This window comes from Piliocolobus tephrosceles, chromosome 6, assembly GCF_002776525.5.
Source record: "Piliocolobus tephrosceles isolate RC106 chromosome 6, ASM277652v3, whole genome shotgun sequence".
NCBI classification, from domain to species: Eukaryota; Metazoa; Chordata; class Mammalia; order Primates; family Cercopithecidae; genus Piliocolobus; species Piliocolobus tephrosceles.
Genome location: NC_045439.1, coordinates 109,506,279 through 109,518,231, shown reverse-complemented (window position 1 = coordinate 109,518,231; position 11,953 = coordinate 109,506,279). Strand labels below are relative to the sequence as shown.

At 38.0% G+C, this 11,953-nt stretch overlaps 1 pseudogene; it reads left to right on the top strand.

Moving 5' to 3' along the window:
* Window positions 1-5,472: 5,472 nt before the first annotated feature.
* LOC111553679 lies at window positions 5,473-5,739 on the top strand (annotated as a pseudogene).
* Window positions 5,740-11,953: the final 6,214 nt, after the last annotated feature.

The following is an 11,953-nucleotide window of genomic DNA, read 5'->3' as shown; positions in this document are numbered from 1 at the left end:
TCCTACACATCTGCTACTTTGCATCCCCTGACCTACATCTCCCCATTTCTTCCCCACTTTCCTCTTCCCCCATTCTGGTTATCACTGAACATTCAGAATGACAGACAAGAGACAGAACCTGAGCCCAAGGGAGGCAGGCCATCATACTGGACTTTACATAAAGCAAGGAATCCTAAAAAAGCAATATTCTCAGTGAGTGAACTAGAAAACAATCTACTCATAGAGGAAAATGGTAAGGAAAATTGCCTGTCTCAGTCTTGGCCATAAATAAAGGTCAGAAATAAGTTATTCTTGATAATTCAAAACTACAAGCATGCTCTCACAAGTGGATTTAGTGACAGAATATACAGAATCTGAATGTCCCTCCAAAACACAAGAAACAATTTGTATTTAAATAAGTCTTAGGTTGGTAGTGTCCCCAGGCATTTAGTAGAAACCGAAGCAAATTTCTCTCAAGAAATTAAATTTCAACTTGGACTTTCAAAAAACCCCACTAATAAAATCTCAAGGAACATAAATCCATAATAAAAGATAGTGAGACATGAAGAAATAAGTTATCAGGGACAAGTCTCAGCCTTTAAAAAATTGCATTATCAGACTCACAAAAGCTTCATATATAAAGTTGATATAGAATATAAAATAAACATATCTAATACATTTTTAAATAAAATAAAATATAGCCAAATAATGAGTCTATAATAAATGAGTAGAGTAGTAAAACCAACAAGAACTTTAAGAAATGTAAAATATATTTATTGGAAAAAATTCAAACTATGGTATTGGGATTAAACAGCAGATTAGACAGAGATGAAGAAATAATTAGTAAACTGAAAGATAAATCTGAAGAAATTGCATAGAGTACAACACAGAAAGTCAGAAAGATAAAATATACATAATAAAGATAAACAAAAAAATGGGTAGAGTGTGAAGCTCTAACAAATATATACTTGCAATGCTGAAAGGGAACGAATGAAAAAATGAGGGAGAGTTACTAATATTTCCAACATAATTAAAGACGTGAATCTTTAGATTCAAAAAGTCCAATATATTGCAAATACAATAAATAAAACAGAAATATAGACCAAGACCATCACTGAAAACCTATGACACACCAAAGATAAAACAAGATTTTAAAGCTGCCAGAACAAAAAGAAGGAAGGTAGATGTGAAGTTTGCTAGCTTCTCAATTGCAGCAAGTAGAAACCTAGAATATTAAAAATGTCACTTTAGAATTACCCAGTGAAAATATCTTTGAAGAATAATGACAAAATAAATACACTTTCCAATAAAGAACACCATGGAAGATATATTACCAATAGACCCTTACCAGAGGGATTTATAAGCATGTACTTTAGAAAAAGGAAAAATGATCCTATAAGGAGAGTTTGTAATGCAAAAGAAAGTTGATGAAGAAAATTTTAAACATCTTAAGATCTCTAAACAGGCACGAGTATATATGATCATATTTATTAATATATAATTTGTTCACTTAATAAAATATAGAATTAAAGAATTGAGTAAAATTGCTTATAATCTAAGAGGAAGGTTATCAGAGTTAAAGTGTCCTAAAAATCTCTTAAGCAAATTATTTCTGTTGAAATATTTTGAGTAATCATTAAAAAGAATAGAAACAGAATATATAACTTCTAAAGTAAGAGTGGAAAAAGTAAAATGAGAGGGAAAAACTTCAAGCTGAAAGAATGGGGGATATGAGAAAAAAGTAACAAGGAAACAGCAAGGACATTTTAAAAGCTGAAAAAAGATTATATCAATCATAGTCCCAAAAGAAACACATGACACACTTGAAGTGCTTACATGAAAAGAGTTTAGTGAAGGAAACATTTAACGAGATGAGGGCAGGTTTAAGGGAACCAGTAAGGGGGAGTGAAAAATACTGAGATGAGCAAGAGTGGAAAACCAATACTAACCCCAAGCCTGGTAGAGAAAGAGATGAGGACTCTGTCAACGGAGCTCAGTAAGAGTTGGAACCAAGAAAGAGGCACCTCCCAACAGGAGCTAAAGTCATAACAGACTGCAGCCACTGACAGATGGTAGCCAGGTAGGGAGGAACACCTTCCCAAACCTATGGGTCTGTCCTATTTATGAACTTAACCCAAAACCAGATGGCAAGGGAACCCAGATGATGCTATAGAGGTCATCCTCATAGGCCACAGAGCAGCGCACAGTATCAGTGACTTATAGGGGGTAGTGGGGGACAGAAGGGGGTCAAATAGGACATAATCCAGCACAAGGAAAACAGAGATAAATTCAAATATATCAATAATAACAAGTGTCCAAATGGACTAAACTCTAAGTTACAATCAAAGATTGTCAAATTGAGATTTTATTTTATGTATGTATGTATGTATGTATGTATTTATTTATTTATTTTATGAGATGGGGTCTTGCTCTGTCACCGAGGCTGGAATGCAGTGGCACGATCTTAGCTCACTGCAAGCTCTACCTCCCAGGTTCAAGCAATTCTCCTGCCTCAGCCTCCCGAATAGCTGGGATTACATCCATCCACCACCATGCCTGGCTAATTGGTTTTTTTTCTTTTTAGTAGAGATGGGATTTCGCCATGTTGGCCAGGCTGGTCTTGAACTGTTGACCTCAGGTAATCCACCCACCTTGGCCTCCCAAAGTGCTGGGATTACAGGCGTGAGCCACCGCCGCCAGCCCAAACTGAGTTTTGTTTTGTTTTTTTAAAAAAAACAAACATATGCTGCCTTAAAGTGATTTATTTCAACTATAAAGACAAAGAAAGATTAAAAGTGGGGGAAAAAAAGAAAAACAATGTATCAGGGAAATAAAATCCAGGAGACATACGATAGTATTAAGACAAATATTTAAGGAAAAAACCATTATCAGAAATAAAATGAATCCCTAGACATTGATAAAAAGCTGTAGTACACTGGTAAATATTTAATAGGCACTCAGGGGAAGGGGAAGACTTATTTCTAGTGTTTTTCAATTTCTGTGGTGAAAATATCCTTACCTTGGCCAATTTCAAGCCACCAATGTGAAGTTAACTGACTCACAAAATTCTAAAAATTTAACATCAGCTCTTATGGGTTGCAGCTCTTACGAGTAAAAGTTAGTTTCAGCATCTTCACTCAACAAAAGGTTCAATTCACTGGGAAAATAAAGCAATTAAAAACACATTTGCCACCATGCTTTGTGTGATACTTGATTGGAATAGGAATGGAGAGAAAAGCTATATTGGGACAACTGAGGAAAATTAATAATAGAACGTATATTAGATAATAATATTGTATCAATGTTAAATGTCTTTGATGAGAGTATACCTATACACTTGTATTTTCTTAAGATATACTGTTTATGTTTGGGGGAAGGAAGTGCTATGATACTTGCAATTTACTTTCAAATGGCTCATTAAAAAGGATAGATGGTGACACTGGTTAAAATGGTGCAAGAGGGAGCATCTTCCTCTCTCTCTCCCTGGCCCTTTCTTCCTCCCCCCACTCTCTTCTTCCACAGAAACACTGATATATTGAGCAGAATTGTAGCAATCAACTTTATCAAAACTCTGGAAAACAGTCAAAGGTTTACAGCAAAAAACTGAACACCAAATCAAGAAACAAACATTAAAAATGCCAGAAAGCTTTGTTCAAATTTCACTTGCCTTTGCTCCACCTTTCTCCCAGACTAAGTGAAAGTCTTGAAGACAGCAGCCAGTGTTGGACCCTTCACTCTGGCTCCAGAGATAAAAGAGCAAATCGTATTCACAAAGAATCCTGTTTGTCTTTTCTAACCTGTCTGAAGGTTACCTGAAGGACTGACACAGGGAGCTTGCCTTTGTTTCACCTAACTCAGACTTACTCATGGAAGAAAAGTGGCTATGCAAAGAGCATTCCTTGCAAACATTATAAGACCAATAAACAACATGCTACACCTGGGACAAAAAATTACAATTGAGGCAAACTATAGATATGCTGAAAGCCTGGAAGGAAAAGACGGGGAGAGAGTTTCTTTGAAAAATTAGGCATTCTGCCGGGCGCGGTGGCTCAAGCCTGTAATCCCAGCACTTTGGGAGGCTGAGACGGGCGGATCACGAGGTCAGGAGATCGAGACCATCCTGGCTAACACGGTGAAACCCCGTCTCTACTAAAAATACAAAAATAGCCGGGCGAGGTGGCGGGCGCCTGCAGTCCCAGCTACTCGGGAGGCTGAGGCAGGAGAATGGCGTAAACCCGGGAGGCGGAGCTTGCAGTGAGCTGAGATCCGGCCACTGCACTCCAGTCCCGACGACAGAGCGAGACTCTGCCTCAAAAAAAAAAAAAAAAAAAAAGAAAAATTAGGCATTCAAAAGTGTCCACATATATTGGGGAACTTAGAAAGCCATGTGCATACCCAAGGTAGAACACAAGCTGGAAAAGACCTGAGAAGATCTATGTGGAAGATTAGCTTCCACTTCTGGCTGATCTCTAGGTTTAATGCAAGCAGGAAGTGAAGGCGAAGGCAGAGCTATAAACAGCTTGTCTAAACATTGAAGGAGCACTCGAATACAAAGTCGACTAAGAGATATCTTTTCTTCCTTTTTTCCCTTTTCTTTCTCTCTCCCTCTCTCTCTCCCTGGCCCTTTCCTCCTCTCCCCACTTCTCTTTTTCTTTTATGTAAACCAAGAATCCAGAAACACAAAGCTGTCCTTCAAAAAGGAGAGAGAAATTAAGATATTTCCAGATAAACAAAAGCTAAGAAAGTTTATTCCCAGTGAAACTGCTCTACAAAAATATACTAAATGAGATTCCTTTAGGCTGAAATGAAGACAGAAACTGGAAGCCATATCAAGAAGTCATATAAAGAACTCCAGTAAAGGTAAGTATATAAATAAATATAAAACTCAGTGTTACTGTATTTTTAGTTTATAACTCCTTTTTTTATTTCCCACGTGATTTAAGAGATAAATACATAAAAATTCTTGTATACTTGCTTCTCCTGTGCTTGGTGCTTAAATAACAAAAAAAGTAAGAAAAAAATCTTATGTATTTTTGTTAATGGACACACAACATATAAAGATATAATTTGTGAAAATCACAACATAAAGTATGGGCAGAGTTGTATAGAGCAGAGATTTTTGTATGCTATTAAGGCTAAATTGGGATCAATTTAAACTAGGTTGTTATAAATTTATGATGTGAATTGTAACCTCTGTGGTAACTACTTAAAAATTTTTTTAACATACTGATAAGAAAATTAGAGGAGTTTGAGGCTGCAGTAAGCCATGATCATGCCACTGCACTGCAGCCTGAGCAACAGAGCAAGACCCTGTCTCTAAAAACAGTCAAGAAAATTACAGGGGTATTAAATGGTACACTACAAAAAAAAAAAAAAAAAAAAAAAAAAAAATCAATGCAAGACAAAAGAAGGCAGTAGTGGAGGAAATGAGGAACAAAAAAGGCATAAGACATACAGAAGGAGTGCCTGGAGAGCAGCAATAGCCCAGCTACCATGTCCCTGCAGGCTGATTTTGACATGATCACAGAAGATGTGAGGAAGCTCAAAACAAGACCAGATGATGAAGAACTGAAAGAACTGTATGGGTTTTAGAAACAAGCTGTAATTGGAAACATTACTATTGAGTGTCCAGAAATGCTAGAATTAAAAGGCAAGGCCAAATGGGAAGCACAGAACCTCCAAAAAGGATTGTCAAAGGAAGATACAATGAGTGCCTTTATTTCTAAAGCAGAAGAGCTGATAGAAAAATACGGAATTTAGAATAAAGCATATGATAAATTTTCCTTTTTGAAGCCTTCGTAATGGTATCATGACCAAACATTTAGAGTTAACACTGTTAACTCTAGGTATCGTGTATATTTTTGCTATTATTATGAATTATGATACTTAATTAGAAGTATGCTAAAACTGCATAGTTAACTAAATTGTACTTGATTAAACCAGGTGTCTTTAAAAGTTCTTTTAGAAAAGTATTTTTTTTTTAATTTTTGTAGATTTAGGGGGTACAAGTGCAGTTTTGGTTCATGAACGTACCATGTAGTGGTGAAGTCTGGACTTTCAGTGTCCCCATCACCCAGATAGTCTACAATTGTCCCCAAAAGGTAGTTTCTCATTCCTCAGCCCCCTCGAACCCTCCCACCTTCCAAGTCTCCAGTGTCTGTTGTTCCACACTCCATGTCCATGTGTACACACTGTTTGGCTCCCACTTATGAGTGAGAACATGAGGTATTTGACTTTCCGTTTCAAAGTTATTTCACTTAAGATAATGGCCTCATTTTGTACCATGTTGCTACAAAAAAACATGATTTCATTCTTTTTCTTAATGGCTGAGTAGTATTCCATGGTATACATATACCATATTTTCTTTGTCCAGTCATCTGTGGATAGACACTTAGATTGATTCCATATCTTTGCTATTGGGAATGGTGCAGTGATAAACATATGGGTGCAGGTGTCTCTTTGATACAATGACTTATTTGCCTTTGGGTAGATAACCAGTGGTGGGATTGCTGGATGGAATGATGGTTCTGCTTTTAGTTCTTTGAGAGTCTCCATATTGTTTTCCATGGAAGTTGTACTGGTTTGCATTCCCACCAGCAGTGTACGAGTTTCCCTTTTCTCTGCATCCTCACCATCATCTGTTGTTTTTTGACATTTTAGAAAAGTCTTACTCTGGTAGTATTTACACAAAGGTTAGGAATTTTTTTAAAAGACATACAGAAAACAAAGAGCAAAATGGCATAAGTAGTACTTTCTTATCAGTTATTACTTTATGTAAATAGATTAAACTTTCAAATCAAAAGGCAGAAAAATTAGCATGATGTGTTTTTGGTTTATTATTTGTTTGTTTGTTAGTTATGTGAGATGGAGGCTCGCTCTGTCACCAGGCTGGAGTGCAGTGTCACGATCTCGGCTCACTGCAACCTCTGCCTCCTGGGTTCAAGCGATTCTCCGGCCTCAGCCTCCTGAGTAGCTGGGACTACAGGAGCACACCACCGCGCCCAGCTAATTTTTGTATTTTTAGTAGAGATGGGGTTTCACCATGTTGGCCAAGATTGTTTCGATCTCTTGACCTCATGATCCGCCCACTTCTGCCTCCCAAAGTGCTGGGATTACAGGTGTAAGCCACTGTGCCTGGCCCCAGCACAGTGTGTTTTTAAAAACGATGCAACTGTATGCTATCCACAAGTGACTGACTTTAGATCCAAAGACACAAATCGTTTGAGTGAAAGGATGGTATGTGGGTTAAATTATGTCCCTATAAAAGATATATTAAAGTCCTAACAGCCAGCACCTGTGAATGTGACCTTATTTGGAAATAGGGTCTTTGCACACATAATCGAATTAAGATGAGGTCATTAGGATGGGCCCTAAATCAGTATGACTGATGTGCCTATAACAGGAGGAGTAGGCTGGGCATAGTGCCTCACACTTGTGATCCCAGCACTTTGGGAGGCCACAGCAGGAGGATCACTTGAGGCCAGGAGTTTGAAACCAGCCTGGGCAACATAGTAAGACCCTATCTCTACACACACACACACACACACACACACACACACAATTAGCCAAGTGTGGTGGCATGTACTCGTATTTCCAACTGCTTGGGAGGCTCAGGTGGGAGGATTGTTTGTGCCCAGGAGGTTGAGGCTGCAGTGAGCCATGATTCCATCACTGCACTCCAGCCTGGGCAACAGAGTGAGACCCTGTCTCTAAAAAAAATAAAATAAAATAAAAACAAGATTTTAGAAAAAAGAAAAAGAGAGAGAGAGAGAAGAGAAGAGACACAGGGAAGAAAGACATGTGAAGAAGGAGGCAGAGATTGAAGTTATGCAGCTATCAGCCAAGGAATTCCTGGGACTACCAGAAGCTGGAAGAGGCAGGAAAGGATCCTGCCATGGAGGCTTCAGAAACAGCATAATCCTGTCAACACTTTGATTTATAATTTTAGGCATCCAGAACTGTAAGAGATATATTTGTGTTGTTTTAAGGCACCCTATTTGCAATACTTTGGTACAGTGCCCCTAGGAAACTAATAGAGAGTGAAAAAGATATTCCATGCAAATAGTAATCAAAAAAGAGTGGGAATGGTTATACTTTAGACTTAAAGCCAAAAACTGCTACAGGAGGAAAAAAAGGTGATTATGTATTGATAAAAGGGCCAATTTATCAAGAAGATATAAAAATTATGCACATATTTGCACCAAACAAAATAACTCAAAAATATATGAAACAAATACTGACAGAATTGAAGAGAGAAATAGAGAACTCTACAATATTATTTGGAAACTTCAATACCCTACTATCAATAACGGTTAGAACATCTAGACAGAATATCAGTAAGAAAATAAAAGATCTGAACAACCTAGACTAAGCTTTTCCAACCTGCATGCAGCCCAGGATGACTTTGGATGTGGCCCAATACAAAACTGTAAACTTTCTTAAGACAGTATGATTTTTTGTGTGTGTGATTTTTTTTTTTTTTTTTAAGCTCATCAGCTATGGTTAGTGTTAGTGTATTTTACGTGTGGCCCAGGAAAATTGTTCTTCTTATGTGGCAGGAAAGCCAAAAGATTGAACACCACTGACCTAGACCAACTAGACCTATATAAACCAGACCTGACAGATATAGATAAAACTCTCTACCCAACAACACAATAAATAATCTTCTCAAATGCACATGGAACATTCTACAGGAGAGATCATATATTAGGCCACATATAACAGTCTCAATAAATTTTTAAAAATTGAAATCAAAGGAAGTATATTCTCTGACCACAATGGGATGCAGCTAAAAATCAATTAACAAAAGGAAAACTATTTTTATTCACAAATAACAAATTTGTGAAAATTCACCAATATGGGAAATTTAAAAACACTTTTAAACAATGAATAGATCAAAGGAGAAATCACAACGGAAGTTGGAGAATACTTAGATATAAATAAAAATGAAAACAACATACCAGAACCAATGGGATACAGCAAAAAGCAGGGGTCAGAGGGAACATCAAGCAACAACCATTTACATTTAAAAGGGCACAGTGGCTTACACCTGTAATCCTAGCACTTTGGGAGGCTGAGGCAGAAGGAAAGCTTGAGACCAGCCTGGATAACATGGTGAAGCCCTGCCTCTACAAAAAATTTAGCTCAGCATGGTGGCATGCACCTGTAGTCTCAGCTACTCAGGAGGCTGAGGCAGGAGGATTGCTTGAACCCAGGAGGCAGAGGTTGCAGTGAGCCAAGATTGTGCCACTGCACTTCAGCCTGGGTGACAGAGCAGGACTCAAAAAAAAAAAAAAAAAAAAAGAGAGAGAGAGATTACATCAGTAATAATAATAATAAAACTCCCAACAAAGAAAACTCCAGGACCAGATGACATCGCTGGTGAATTATACCAAACATATAAAGAATTAACATCAATCCTTCTCAAAGTCTTCCTAAAAAAGAGAAAGGAATGCTTTCTACTTATTCTATGAAACCAGCATTGCCCTGACACCTAAGCCAAATAAAGAAACCACAGGAGAATATGCAATATACTCAGCATATATGAATATAGTTGCAAAGCTCCTCAACAAAATACTAGCAAATGAAATTCAACAGCATATTAAAAGATTACACAGTGTGACCACATGGGTTTTATACCAGGAATCTATAGAATGTAAGGATGATTCAACATACGAAAATTGATCAATGTATCATATCACATTAATAGAATGAAGGAAAAACGATATTATCATCTCAATTGATGCAGAAAAGCATTTGACAAAATTCAATACTATTTCATGAGCAAAAACACCCAGAAAACTAAAAATAGGAAGGAACTTCCTTAACATAATAAAGGGCATTTATGAATAACCCACAGCTAATACTGTACTCAATAGTGAAAGACTGAAAGCTTTTCTCCCAAGATCAGGAACAAGACAAGTATATCCACTTTCACAGGTACAATTTAACATTTTACTGGAAGTTCTAGCTAGAGAAATTAGGCAAGAAAAAAGTAAAAGGAATATAGATTAAAAAGAAAAAGTAAAAGTATTCCTTTTTACAGATGACCTGATTATATGGAAAATATCAAAAAATCCACAGAAGAGGCTGGGTGCAGTGGGTCAAGTCTGTAATCCCAGCACTTTGGGAGGCCAAGGCAGGCGGATCACAAGGTCAGGAGATCGAGACCATTCTGGCTGACATGGTGAAACCCCGTCTCTACTAAAAATACAAAAAATTAGCCGGGCGTGGTGGCAGGCGCCTGTAGTCCCAGCTACTAGGGAGGCTGAGGCAGGAGAATGGCGTGAACCCGGGAGGCGGAGCTTGCAGTGAGCCGAGATCGTACCACTGCACTCCAGCCTGGGCGACAAGCAAGACTCAGTCTCAAAAAAAAAAAAAAAAAAAAAAAACAATGCACAGAAGAAATAATAGAGCTAATAAGTGAATTCATCCAACTTTCAGGTGTAATACAATACTCAAAAAATCAGTTCTGTTGCTATACAGGAGCACTAAACAATCTGAAAGAGAAAGTGAGAATACAGTTACACTATAATAACATCCAAAAGACAAAAATACCTCATGATAAATTTAATCAAGGAAGTGAAAGGCATCTACACTGAAACGTTGCTGAAAGAAATTAAAGAGGAGCTAAATAAATAGAAACACACCTTGTGTTAGTGGATTGGAAAACTAAAGATGGCAATACTATCCAAATCTACAGAGATAACATAATGCCTGTCAAAATTCCAATGGCCTTTTCACAAAAATGTAAAAGCCAGTTCTCAAATTCATATAGCTACAACGGGCCAAAACAATCTTGAAAAAGAATTACAGGCCAGGCGTGGTGGCTCAGGCCTGTAATCCCAGCACTTTGGGAGGCCAAGGCAGGTAGATCACTTGAGGTCAGGAGTTTGAGACTAGCCTGGCCAACATGGTGAAAGCTCGTCTCTACTAAAATACAAAAATTAGCCAGCCTGGTGGCAGGTGCCTGTAATCCCAGCTACTGGGGAGGCTGAAGCAGGAGAATCACTTGAACCCAGGAGGCGGAGGTTGCAGTGAGCTGAGATCGTGCCACTGCACTTCAGCCTGGGCGATGAAGGGAGACTCCGTCTCAAAAAGAAAAAAGAATAACAAAGCTGGAAGTCACACACTTTCTGGTTTAAAACTTACACAAATCTAAAGTAATCAAAACAATGTGATACTGGCATAAGGATAAACCTGTAGATCCATGGAGTAAAATTGAGAGTCCATAAGTAAATCCATACCTCTATGGCCAATTGATTTTCAACAAGAATGCCAAGACCATTCAATGGGGAACGAATAGTCTCTTTAACAAATGGTTCTGGGACAACTGAATATCACATGCAAAAAATAAACAGGGACGCCCTACATCACAGCACATAGAAAAATTAACTCAAAATGGATCAAAGACCTAAATGTTAAGAATGAAAACTATAAAACTCTTAGCGGAAAACATAGGGGTAAATTTTCATGTCCTTGAACAGTGGATTCTTAGATATGCTATCAAAAGTGTGAGCAAGAGACAACAAAATAGATAAACTTGATTTTGTCAAAATGAAAAACATTCAAACATCAAAGGCCATTGTTAGATGAAAAGACAACCGATACAAGGGAGAAAATACTTGCAAATCATATATGTGATAAGAGTCTAGTGTCCAGAGGCCAGGCACGGTGGCTCATGCCTGTAATCCCAGCACTTTGTGAGGCCAAGGCCAGCAAATCACAAGGTCAGGAGTTTGAGACCAGCCTGGCCAATATTTAGTAGAGACGGTGAAACCCCGTCTCTACTAAAAATTAGCTAGGCATGGTGGCACATGCCTGTAATCCCAGCTACTCGGGAGGCTGAGGCAGAAGAATTGCTTGAACCCGGGAGGTGGAGGTTGCAGTGAGCCAAGATCGTGCCACTGTACTCCAGCCTGGGTGACAGAGCGAGACTCTGTCTTAAAAAAAAAAGAGAGAGAGAGAGAGAGTT